Source organism: Dryobates pubescens, chromosome 20 (assembly GCF_014839835.1).
Source record: "Dryobates pubescens isolate bDryPub1 chromosome 20, bDryPub1.pri, whole genome shotgun sequence".
Taxonomy (NCBI): domain Eukaryota; kingdom Metazoa; phylum Chordata; class Aves; order Piciformes; family Picidae; genus Dryobates; species Dryobates pubescens.
Genome location: NC_071631.1, coordinates 21696972 through 21709213, shown reverse-complemented (window position 1 = coordinate 21709213; position 12242 = coordinate 21696972). Strand labels below are relative to the sequence as shown.

At 58.0% G+C, this 12242-nt stretch overlaps 1 long non-coding RNA gene across 1 annotated transcript; it reads right to left on the bottom strand.

Annotated features, from left to right (window-relative positions):
- Positions 1-2149: 2149 nt before the first annotated feature.
- On the bottom strand, positions 2150-3518 carry LOC128898230 (uncharacterized). Its single transcript, XR_008462755.1, has 3 exons — positions 3258-3518; positions 3094-3123; positions 2150-2224 (listed from the first exon to the last, which is right to left on the bottom strand). It is a non-coding gene; the product is annotated as an uncharacterized LOC128898230 (long non-coding RNA).
- Positions 3519-12242: the final 8724 nt, after the last annotated feature.

Sequence of the window (12242 nt, the reverse complement as noted above, 5' to 3'; positions counted from 1 at the left end):
CTCCCTCCGTGTTCCCTGAGCCCCTTCCAGCGCCCGCAGGTCCCTGAGGCAGAGGTGGATCCCCACAGGCAATGAAAGGTTTCCCATCTCTGCTTGTTCCTAGAGGAGGATGGAGGAGGCCTCGGCTCCCCAGCTAAACACCCGGACCTCCGGATCCTCTTGGAGCCCCCGGAGTTTCGGCCCGAAGGGAGGACTCAGGCAGCTCCTCCCCCGCGGCGTGCACTGCAGCCTGGCAGGCGCCGCAAGGGTGAGTCTCTGCCGGCCTCACAGCCTGGCCCTGGGCTTCCCCACTGCAGTCGTCTGAAACTCAGCTAAACCCCTTCTGTTTAGGTCCTCCAAGGGCAAAGGATGTAGCTGAGGAAGGAAAGATTTCCCACAGGGCTTTTGAAGCCCTCAGGAGAGCGCTGGATGAGCTGGAGAGAGAACAGGGTTGGTATCCTTCCCTCTGCCTTAGCCCTGAGCCTCGGCAGCAGGAGGCTGCAGACACAGGGCTGGCCATGCTGTGGCCTGCACAGGGGGAAGAAGGGAAGGGGTCCAGGAGTCGATCCCAGCTCCAAGCTGCATGAGCTGAGCTGGAAAGCAATGCCCAGGCTGGAGAAAGGGCAGAAAGGGAGAGCAAGGCTCAAGTGCCTTTTGAGAAGGGGCAGCTTCCCCCTCAGCATGTGGGAGCTGGCCCACGGAGAGGGAGGGTAGGGAAGGGAGGCTCTCCCTGCTGCAGAGCTAACGCTGCCTTTGCTCCTCCAGGTATGGCCCAGGAGAGAAGCACAACTGGGGATGCTGCCCAGAACACCCAGAGCCCTCAGTGTCCCCAGAGGGTGCTGGAGAGCTGTCTGGTGGCCACAGCTGCCATTGTGGTTACTGTGCCAGTGACCATTCTGCTGTGCTACCTGGCAATGCTGTGTCACAAGAAGAGACAAAAGTGAGTTGGGACTTCTGCCCCTGCCTGCTGCCTGCGCTGGCTGCTGGGAGGACTCAAAGGCTCTCCTGTCTCCACAGGGAAAGCAAAGCCAGGGCAGAAGCACGAGAGTGGCTGAACAGGCGCACACAGATGGACAGCTGGCCCCAACCCCAGGCTGGCAGAACAGAGCCTTCGCCCTCCCGCAGCCCTGCAGCCCTGCAGCCCCAGGAGCAGCCTCGCAGCCCCCCCAGCCCAGGGCAACCTCCTCGCCCACCAGGCCCCTTTGCCCCTCGAGCCACACCACCTCCAGGACGTCCCCAGAGCCCCTCGGCCCTACCAACCACACCACCTCCAGGACGTCCCCAGATTCCCTCTCCCAGTGCTACTGAACCATCAACTCTAAAACCCAAACGACCTCCACCTCCACCACCCTTCCCCCATCACAGGTCCCTCTCATCCCTCACTCCCTCCCCACAGCCCCCACCCCCTCCACCCACCCGAATCTCCTCACTGCCTCCACCCCCTCCAGCCCCCCCACTCCCCTCAAAGTCCCCACCCCCTCCACCCCCCCGAATCTCCTCACTGCCCACACCCCCGCCACCCCCCCCACTTCCCCCAAACTAACAGCCACAGCCACCCCTTCTCCCCTCATTGCCTTCAACCCCTCCAGCCCCCCCACTTCCTTTCCCACCTCCCCATGCCCTGGGGCTCAGGGGTGACAGCAGCCACCCTGATCCTTGCCAGGAAGGCCACACAGCCAGGCACACACAGCCCACAAGGTTCCTGCCCTGCACTGATGACAACTTTCTGAGGCAGGGCCATAAGGAAGCAACCAGGAGAGCTGTGCTGCTGGGCCTTGCTTCAAGGGAGAAGGCATCAAAAGCTTCCATGGGCTGCCCATTCCAGTATCTCAGCAGCCTCTTAGAAGTGAAGAGAACCAAGGTGCCAGCCCCAGAGCACACTCGCAGCCTTGAGCTCCACTCCGGAGCTGAGTGCTCAGAGTCGGGGTGCAAAGGTGAGGCCATGCCAGCAGCAGGGCTCCTCCCTTCACCTGCTGCACAACCAGCCACCAGCACTCAACCACTGACTAGCTTCAGAAGCAGGCCTCACACCATTTAGTCCTCATAACGTAGAGGGACATTTCCAGGTGGCCTGCTCTTAATCTGTGACTCAATTAAACAAACAAACAACCCCAAAACACAAACTCCCAAACATTCTGAGGGCAGATGGGAGCAGAGACTCTCTTCTACACAGCAGGACCATACCTGTTATTGAGGGCTTCATGCTGACAAGCAGTGTCAGAGCAGCAGGCACTAAGTAGACAACCTGTTGATGAAACAGGAATGAGTGCAGCAAAGCTTCTCAGGAGAAGCAGCAGCCCCCTCGACATGGCTGCTGCTCCCCTTTACCACAGACTGCCAGGTGGGGAGAGCAGCTGCCAGCCCCCCTCCCACTGGCACTGCTCATCTTCAGCACCAGCCCCCAAAATCCTGCAGCATCAGCTAGTGCCAGTCCTTGCTGCTCAGCTGCTGGGTTACCGACCCCTCGCTGCCCAGACAGCCCTCGCCCTGCACTCTGAACCCCAGGGAAAGGCCCTGCGGGACACTCGCCACCCATCGCGGGCAGCCAGCCCCTCCGCCCACACTGGGCATCTACCCTGGCAGCAGAGCGCCTATTGCTGCCACAGCCCAAGGCTGGCATACACAGCAGGGCACCCTGCCCCTCAGCAGCGGGTCCAGGCCACTGAGAGAGGCTGCGGCAGCAGACAGGGAGGAGAGCTCCAATCGGGACTGCGGCGGCCCCGCCGAGCTGGCGGGAGGGCGGTGACCCGCGGCAAGCAGAGCTGGCGAGGAGCCGGGAGATGGCCCCGGCACAGAGTCCCGCGGGACGGCAGGAGCTCGGTGAGTTCTGCCCGGGGAAGCAACGCTGAGCCGGGGGCAAGAGCGAAACTGAGCCGGAATGAGACACGGGGCGGTTTCAGCCGCCGCTGCAGGGCAGCGATCGCTCTCCCGCCGCCTTCTTGCTCTCCAGCTAACGGCAGCCGGCGGCGTCCTCCGGCGGTCCCGCAGCACAGCGGAGCTCGGGCCGTCGACAACCCCCGGCGACGGGCGGAGGGCGGCCGGGGCCGCGGGGCAGGGCCAGCCCCGAACCTGGCATCTGCCTCGCTGCAGCTGCTCGGTGCTTCCCGTACTCACCGTCCAGAGCCCGGCGTCGGGGTCATTCACCTGTGGCCGACAGATGCGCACTGAGACCCCGCAGCGGTCGCCTGGCCCGGGGCCACTCCCTGCGGGAGGGCACCGGACGGGAGCGCAGCGGGGCCGCCGCCGGCGGCTCCCAGCTCAGACGGCCCCGTCCTCACCTGCACGGCGGCCGCCAGCCCGAAGAACGCAGCCATGAGGAGGTTGCAGAGCCGCCACAGCCAGACCGACGTCCGCCCGCCCGACATGGCCGCGCCGCCACAGCCGGAGCGCGGCCACGGGGGCGGGACGGGGCCGGGCTCGGGGCCTGCTGCAGGCGGGGCGGGCAGCGTGAGCCACCCATCGCCACCCGTTCTTTAGCTACTTCTGCCGCCTGTCCCGGGGATGCTGCCCTGCGCTCCGCTCTGCTGAGATGCCACTCGGAGTGCCTGACCCTCCTGGGACCCTGCTTCTGAACCTCGACGGCTCCGCGGGACTGAAAGACCTCCAGCAGCCGTGGCACAGAGAATTCTCGGGGGGGAATTTTGATCCGCGGAGCAGAGAGCTGGGAGCAAGACCCCCGGAGACGTAAAGGCATCTTTCCTTAAAGCAATACCCTGCGCGTAAATCACACGAAAGCCTATAGAGCTGGGCTCGGGGCGTCTCAGGGCAGCCGGGGGCCGGGCAAGTCTGCTCAGCAAGTCGAGGACGAAAGCTGCGCATGGAGTGGGACAGAAGGGGCTGTGGGGAACGTCCTACTGGAGAGCTTTGGTTGCACGCTCGATAGCAGCCGCCCGGAGTGCTACGCAGGGTACCGGGACAATCACTGCCCACCGCGGGCCCCCCGCCCCTCCGCCCGCACTGGGCATCTCCCCTGGCAGCAGAGCCAGCCGCAGCCCAGGGCCGTCCCCTTGCACAGGGAACTCGGCGGCGCGGCCTCTGCCCACGAAGCAGCTCCCAGCACACAGGCATCGCCTCCTGCTTCTCAGCACGTGGCCCGAGGCACCGACAGAGGATGCGGCAGCGACTGAGGAGGAGGATTCGTCTCGGAACTGCGGCGGCCCGGCCGAGCTGATGGAAGGTTGGTGACCCGCGGCAAGCACAGCTGGTGAGGAGCCGGGAGATGGCCTGCGACTCTGCTTCGGAACCTCGACGTCTCCGTGGGATGGAAGGAACTCCGGCAGCCGCGGAAGCGAGAATTCTCGGGCAGAAACTTTGATCGTGGGGCAGAGAGCTCGGAGCGAGGCCCCCGAAGAGGCACAGGCATTTCATGCCTTCAATTCGCTCTGCGCCCAGCGCTGTGTTGCCTTTATTTGATGCTAAACTGGTGCATTTAAAATTTAGCAGTGAGCTCGTTCCTCACAATGTGGGGACCCGTACGTGATTCCCCTGTCTGCAACGGCTTTCGGGACCCTGCCGATTTCTGCGGCCCGGAAGGAGGAGCCTGGAAGCCTCTCGGAGCACGGGTAGACGATCCAGCCAACACTATAAGATAAAGGCAAGGGAAGGAGCTCCCGGCTGCCGCGGCTGCCTGTAATTCTTGTGCACAACGTCCCGGGCAAGAAAAGGGCTGTAAGTATTGTCCGGTTGGGCGGCTATTGAGCTGAGTGAGAGCGTGTGCGTGAGACGTGGGCTGGACAGTCCGGATCCACGAAGCCAGTGCGGAGTCCTTCGAACTGCGTTTCCAGTCTCCCGCGAGGGACTTGGCCAGCGAAGGGACGAAGCGGTTGGTGAGGGAAAGCGTGGACCTCGGGAAATGGGGCAAGGGTCAGGTGTAGAGCAGTCCAGGGAAACATGGGAGCAACCAGGGTACCCAGGGATATACCCCCGGCCAGTCCTCTGGGGTAGCGTATTGGAGGCACAATACGCAGGATAAGGCAAAAAGGATAATGGAGAAAGGGCCAAGAGAGAAAAGTAGATTGTGGGGAGGTGGGGCATTTGAAACGAGATTGCCCAAGGAGAAGAGAGATCTTAAGGTTTTTGAGGATATAATATTAAGCTTATACAAGGAAGGAAAGAGAGTGAAACCACTTTATAAAAGTGGGACCTCAAGAAGAAATGTTAAAATGTTCAGTAGATCCAGGAGCTGAACGTAGGGTCAGCTGCGGGACGCGCTGGCCACCAGCTGGCAGCAGGGCTGGCCCGGGACAAGGCAGGGCTGAGCCACAGCCTGGCACGGCTGGAGGAGGAACGGGAGTGCGGCCGCAGCAACTCCCGGCAGTTGCTACAGGAGTTGGACGGGCCTGGAGCGGCGCCGCGGCTGCGAGGCTGCGGAGGGCAGGCAGGGGCTGCGCGCAGAGCAGCCGGAGCTGCAAGGCCAGTGCCAGTGTTTGCACCCGCACCTGCGGGAGGCGGTGCAGGATCAGGGTGCGGCGGGCGAGGCGCTGGCACAGACGCCGGCAGAGCAGGAGCTGCTGCGGGGAGGAGCTGCAGCGGCCTATCCAGGGACTGCTGAAGGATCAGGCCCAGGAGGTGGCCAGGCTCAGGTCGGAGAAGGAGGGTTACTCGTGTTACCAAGGTTCCTAGAGAGGGTGTGGAGAGCGACTTTTAGGGGCAAAGGGGGGAAGGTTTAAAGTCCCGGTAGCTAAGGATGTTAGTTTGGAGACTGAAGCTAGAATTGGGCTAGGCTATATCTTAGTAGTACCAAGTGCAAGACGTAATTTACGAGGGAGAGATAGGTCAATTGGCCATAAGGGTAGTTCTGGAAGAGAGGCAGATGATGGTCAGAATATTACAGTCAAACATTAAGGATGAGGCAGAGATTAACCCAGAAGTCTGGGCCAGTGAAGAAAATAGAGGGAGTTTAGGTGTAGATAACCTGTTGATCTCGGGAGAAGGGACAATTGGGGTTGGAAGGAGGGGGGATTGTGTCTCTTCAAGCCCCAAGGCAAGGATTGTTGGGATATTGTGGATTGTGGATGGAGGGATAGAGTCAGTTGGGGTTTGATCTGAAGAATTGGTGGGTGTGATGTATGGAGTAACAATTTGTGTCAAGCAGGTGATTGGTATGAGCTCTGAGATGGGGAGGAACCAAAGGAAAAACAAGAAGAGAAAGGAGCTGGAAGCAGGGAGTTCCAGCTTATGTGTATAGAGTTGGTTGAGCTTAAGCTGTTGTATTGTGAAAGGTTTAAACAATTGCTGTATGTGGAAGAATAGTTATTCATAACAGTGGGGGATGGTGACTTCATTTGGACAGGGGAAGACAAGGGATTACTGTTCCGGTTTTGAGCCTCTCTTCCCTGAGTATACGGAGGGAGGATGGAGTGCTGACTCAGGAATGGAGAGGGTCATGTAAGCCTGTAGTGTAATAAATTGATGACAAAATTACGGCCAATCAAACTTTTATCGAGGGTAAAAGAGCACAAGCAGCGCTGGGCGGCCGGGGACTCTCCTGCTCTACCAACGGCTCACAACTCTACTGACTTGGTCTTGTCCTCATATAGTCTTTGGGTCACGTAACGTCATGCTCCGAGCTGTTTCCAGGTCCACCTCCTTCTCGGGTCCTTCCACTAGCGCACATGCCTGTAGGTTAGGGCAGGGGTCGTCATTTGAGTCGGAGGTCCCTCCGATGAGGGTTCCTAAGTCTTCCTCATTTGTCCTTTTCTTGACCTTTAGTTGCGCACATGCGCAAATTCTCCCCTGCCCCCCGACCAGTTCTTGTTGCTGTGCCATTTACCCACAATACCTTGCAAAACAGAACACTGTGGTCTTCAACATTGTTCCATTATATATTCACCTATCAACTGACAACTTTTAACCTTCTTATTCTTCCATGTAATCTAACAAATAAAGGATTCTTTTGTCCCAACTATTACAACTGACTACTACAGTAGCATCCGAGGCTGGCCGGAGCGTATTCAAGCAGTGGCAGCCACAGCACTAACGGTGGATGTCTTCATATTAAATTCTGGTTTGCAAAGAGCTCCTGCTGTGCTGGCTCCAGATGACGCTGCATGTGTCCACTCAGGAGTGGGGACTTGCTCCCGAGGCTGTGGCTCTGGGCTTCTGTTAAGAGCCAGCAGCTCAGTGAGCAGGTTAACGCAGGGGCCCGAGAAGCTGATCAGCAGAGCACTCTGCTGCAGGCCATGCTGTGCTGTCTTGGAGCGGCAGAGCAAGGTGCAATGAGATGTGGAATTTATTTCTTTCAGGCTGGATGGGCTGTTTGGTGTGCCGGGTGTGTGTGCGGATGCCGCGCTGCCGCTTGCGGAGCTGCGAGTGCCTGCCCAGGACTTCAGTGAGGTTAAGGCAGAGTGTCCTCTCCACACGTGCAGAGCAGGCTTTGGGAGGGTGCGGTGGGCGACGCCGGGCCCCCTGCCCGTGCTGGGGCTGCTGCTGCTGGGGGCCCTGCTGGGGCTCTGGACGCTGCTGCTGCAGTGGGAAATGGCAGTGCTGCTGGAGCAGCTGTGCCTGCCAGGGGCTCGGGGTGGGTCTGGAGCTGCTCCCCGGAGGAATGGGATGAGCCCGGCGGCGGCGGGTGGAGAGCTTTCCTGCTGCTGCTGGCGGTGGCTGCGGCGGGCTGGGAGGAACGGGGCATCCCGGAGCAGGTCGGTGCATTTGGGTCTCAGCTGCTGGCTTCTCTCCAGTGGAGCGGGGCATCTTCTGGTGACCTGGAGGCACAGGTGTCGCCAGGCTTCAAGGTGGAGGAGGCGGCTGCCTGGCTGTGGGCCACCCATGCTGCCCGTGTGGCCGTGCAGGAGTGAGACAGCTCTGGGCCGGACGGGAGCTGGGCCTGGGTGTTCTACGGCATCGGCCCGGAGCAGATCCAGGGCGACCACCTGGCAGGGGGCTGGGCAAGCAGGAGGGGCTGCGGCCCTTGGTGATGGTGCTGGTGGAGGCCCGCAGTGGCAGCAGCGGGAGCCGGTGCAGGAGGAGTTGCACAGTTCACTCTGGGCTGAGAGCAGACTTGCTGGTCAGCTGGACTTGCTTGGCTGGATGCAGCTGGTGGAGCAGAGTGAACACCATGAAAGGCTTGCAGTATTAATCTCTTCAGATTTCCAGTTGCACAACCAAAGGTCAATGGAGCTTGTTTTTAACTGCCTTTTGTAGTCTTCTTTCCAGGTTGGTTTTTTATTCATCTATGTTCTTCGTGTTAAAGCACCAGAAACTGCGTTCAGCTAGTGGGAACACAGAGACTGCGATACAGACGGCTGAGAGAGGATGGACACACGCAGCCAGAGTGAAAGGACCTGTGGATCCACCCACTGAATGGACTGTGGTACCCCAAATGGAGGACGTAAAGATGGTCATGAGATGAGCCCCAGTATCGGGAGTGGTAATGGTCCTTGCCTGAAAACATCACAAACTAGAAACAGGTCGGGGTTCGAAATTGGTACATCCTCCCTGAACAAGGGAAGGGGACATGGTCCAAGCAGAGCATTGGTGGGGATTGAAGGAAGCAAGGCCTCTGTAATGCCATGAAGAAGATCTAGAGCCATGGCTGTGGGCAGCAGCCCCATCGGCCATGTGAGTGGAGCTGCAAGTCAAACCGGACTCCTAATTCCCAGGGTTAGCCACTCGGAGGGAGAAAGTTGTCACCCAGACATTGGTATGTATAGCAGAGCCACTCCCTGTGTGTGGTACCTACTAAAGTAAAAGAGGAAATGTTTTCAGGCAAGGAACATCAGTTGTTATCCCATTCCTTTTACCAGGAAGTTGAAACTAGAATCCTTTTGGTTGTTACAGAGTTGTTGCCAGGTTATGTAACTGTTCCGGCCCCACATTTGGAACAGGTGGAAAAAATGGATTCTCTTGGGAGGATTTCTTAGGTTATTATGGCTCAAGCCAAATGTAGTAGAAAGAAGGGGAGGGATTGCGAGAAACTGCTTTTACTATTTGGCTCTGGCCAGGGGAATTGCTGGGGACTGAGGTTCGGTTAAAGAGGCCTAAAGGTTCTGTATTGGAGAGCCCTGGGCAGCGTCGAGCACTCGGGCGGGCGGCAGCTGCTTGCTCCGCTGAGGGAGGCTGCGGTGGGGGGGAACACTTACGGGAACGGTACGCACCAATTTCCCCTTGGCAGAGCCGTGGTGGGAGCCAAATAACCCAGAGGAGAGGGCAGCTTTCGGAAGCTCTCAGGCCTGGGTTACACGCAAGGTCAAACCTGCTGTGCCCGAGGCAGTTCATTATGCTCAAATCTGTGACCGTCACCAAGAGCCCGAAGAGCCCCCCTGTGAGAAATTGTGTTGCCTTTAGTATTTGGCTTTCGCAGGGACCGTGGGGCTCGGTCATTGGGCTGATTGGTTTGTATTGTGTGGGGCATTGGGAGAGAGGGGTGGGGCGCCAACAGGTCTGAAGACTGGTGTGGTGGTTTGAGCCTTAGCTGGGAGTTAAAAGCCCAGATAGGGGAAAGGCTGAGAATCTCTCCCCCACTTCCCCTTCTCCCCCCAAAACAGAGAGGGGGAAAGAAAAGGGTAAGGAGCAAATCCACTAAACAATAATCTGGAGTCGGCTTGGAAGTAGAGAGGTGAAGAATTTTCTTTAAACAATATATATATGTATATATAACAACAACAGGAAAGGTTCACAAGGGGCAAGGAACAAGGATGGATGGGAAAGGGGACAAGAAAGAATAATACAAAACCAGTCCTTCTCTGAGGAGGTGTGGAGGCAGCAGGGAGAAGGATCAGGTCCGGCCACGTGGCTGAGGAGCAGGAGGGCAAATGCAGCAGCTCTCATCCAGCAGAGGCAGGAGCCAAAAAGAGAACCAACAGCTATGATGTCCTGCTTTTTATACCCTAGCTGGGCAGGGAGGGGGGAGTGGAACAGACTCAGCTTCCTAGGGGAAAACGCCCTGCAGGGGAGGGTAAAGTACCCGCAATCCCTCCACCCAGCTTTGTTTTCAGGAAAAGGCGCTAACCCGTCACAATCCACCCCCTCTGTTCCACTTCCTCTCTCCTGCCACAGCCCCTTCATGCAATCTTGACACGTGGTATTTGAATCCTTGGCGCAAGTCCCTTGTTATCCCGGCTTGCTCTCTCCCAGGGCAGTCTCTCTCTCTCTCTCTCTCCGGCGATGGTCAGTGTAGGTGTGCTTGAACTGGGGAGGCATGTGGAAAAGAATCAGGAATCAGTCTGTCCTTGAAAGGGAAATTAAAACATCAGGAACAGTCCGCTGCTGTAGGGACATCAGGAATAGTCCAACGCTGTAAGGACATCAGGAACAGGTGAGGTGAGATGATGCAGGAGCTCTCTGGGTTGGTGTGCTGTGTGTACGTCGAGTCCTGGACGCTAGGCCAGTATTAAGCTAGGAGGGGGAAACTTAGAACAACTTATAACTATTTACACAATGATTATGATACATTGATGAGTATTGCCCCCTCTGAATTCATCCCCTCTCAGCCAGAGTCACGTTCCGCTGTGGGATGCACTGAATGTCCCCAGTTTCTAACATAACCCAGTAGGTGTGACCAGGACCCTCAGCTGAGACCACCCCTCGGGTTGGTTTGCCCCCACCAGCAGCAGGGAAAACCCACACTGACTTCCCCAGCAGGTTCTTCTCAGCAATCACAGGAACTCCATCTCCATCCACTGTTTGTAGCAGGTCAGACTGGGCTGGACCAGCTCGGTTCACAGATCCTCTGCTGTTCACTAACCAAGTGGCTTGAGCTAGGTGTTTTTCCCAGTTCCTAAAGGTTCCACCCCCCATAGCTTTTAGGGTGGTCTTTAGCAAGCCATTGTAGCGCTCGACCTTCCCTGCAGCTGGTGCATGGTATGGGATGTGGTAGATCCACTCAATCCCATGTTCTTTTGCCCAGTCCCTTATGAGATGGTTCCTGAAGTGGGTTCCATTGTCTGACTCAATCCTTCCAGGGGTGCCGTGTCTCCACAGGACATGTCTCTTTAGGCCCAGGATGGTGTTGCGAGCGGTGGCATGAGGTACTGGGTAGGTTTCCAGCCACCCTGTACTTGCCTCCACCATGGTCAGTACGTACTGCTTGCCGCTGTGAGACCGAGGCAGGGTGATGTAGTCGATCTGCCAGGCCTCTCCGTACTTATATTTTGACCATCTCCCCCCATACCACAGAGGCTTCATACGCTTGGCCTGCTTGATGGCGGCACAGATGTCACACTCATGGATGACCTGTGAGATGGCCTCCATAGAGATGTCCACGGATCTGTCCCGAGCCCACCGGTATGTGGCATCTCTCCCTTGGTGGCCAGAAGCGTCATGGGCCCAGCGAGCTAAGAACAGCTCGCCCTTGTGTTCCCAGTCCAAGTCTATTTGGGAGATTTTAGCAGCCCGATCTGCTTGGTGGTTGTGCTGGTGCTCCTCTGTGGCTCTGCTCTTGGGGATGTGTGCATCGATGTGCCGTACCTTGGTTGGCAGCCTGTCCAGGCGGGCAGTGATGTCTTGCCACAGGTCAGCGGCCCAAAGAGGCTTCCCTTTTCTCTGCCACCCATTCCTCCTCCATTCCTTCAGCCACCCCCACAAGGCATTGGCTACCATCCAGGAGTCAGTGTAGAGGTACAGCCCTGGCCAGTTCTCTCCTTCTGCTATATCCAGGGCCAGCTGGACAGCTTTTACCTCTGCGTACTGACTGGATTCACCTTCTCCATCCCTTGCTTCTGCCACTTGCCTTGTCGGGCTCCAGACAGCTGCCTTCCATCTTCGCTTGCTGCCTACAAGCCGGCAGGACCCATCTGTAAATAGAGCATAGCCCTTCTCATTATCAGGGAGATCATTGTATGGGGGAGCCTCCTCAGCACAGGTCACTGTCTGCTCTGGTGGCATTCCCAAGTCAGCACCCTCTGGCCAGTTGGTGATCACTTCCACTATGCCAGGGCGTTCAAAGCTCCCCATCCGAGCTCGCTGAGTTATCAGGGCCATCCACTTACTCCAGGTAGCATCTGTGGCATGATGTGGGGTTGAGCCTCTTCCTTTGAACATCCAGGTCAGGACTGGAAGCCTTGGAGCTAGAAATAGAGGTGACTCAGTCCCAATTACCTCAGAGGCAGCCCGGACACCCTCATAGGCAGCTAGGATTTCCTTCTCTGTCGCGGTGTAGTTGGCCTCGGAGCCTTTGTACCCCTTACTCCAGAAACCTAGGGGCCTGCCCCTGGCTTCACCAGGGGCCTTCTGCCACAAGCTCCACGTAGGACCATTCTCACCGGCTGCAGTGTACAGCACATTCTTGATCTCTGGCCCAGTTCGAACAGGTCCCAGAGCCATAG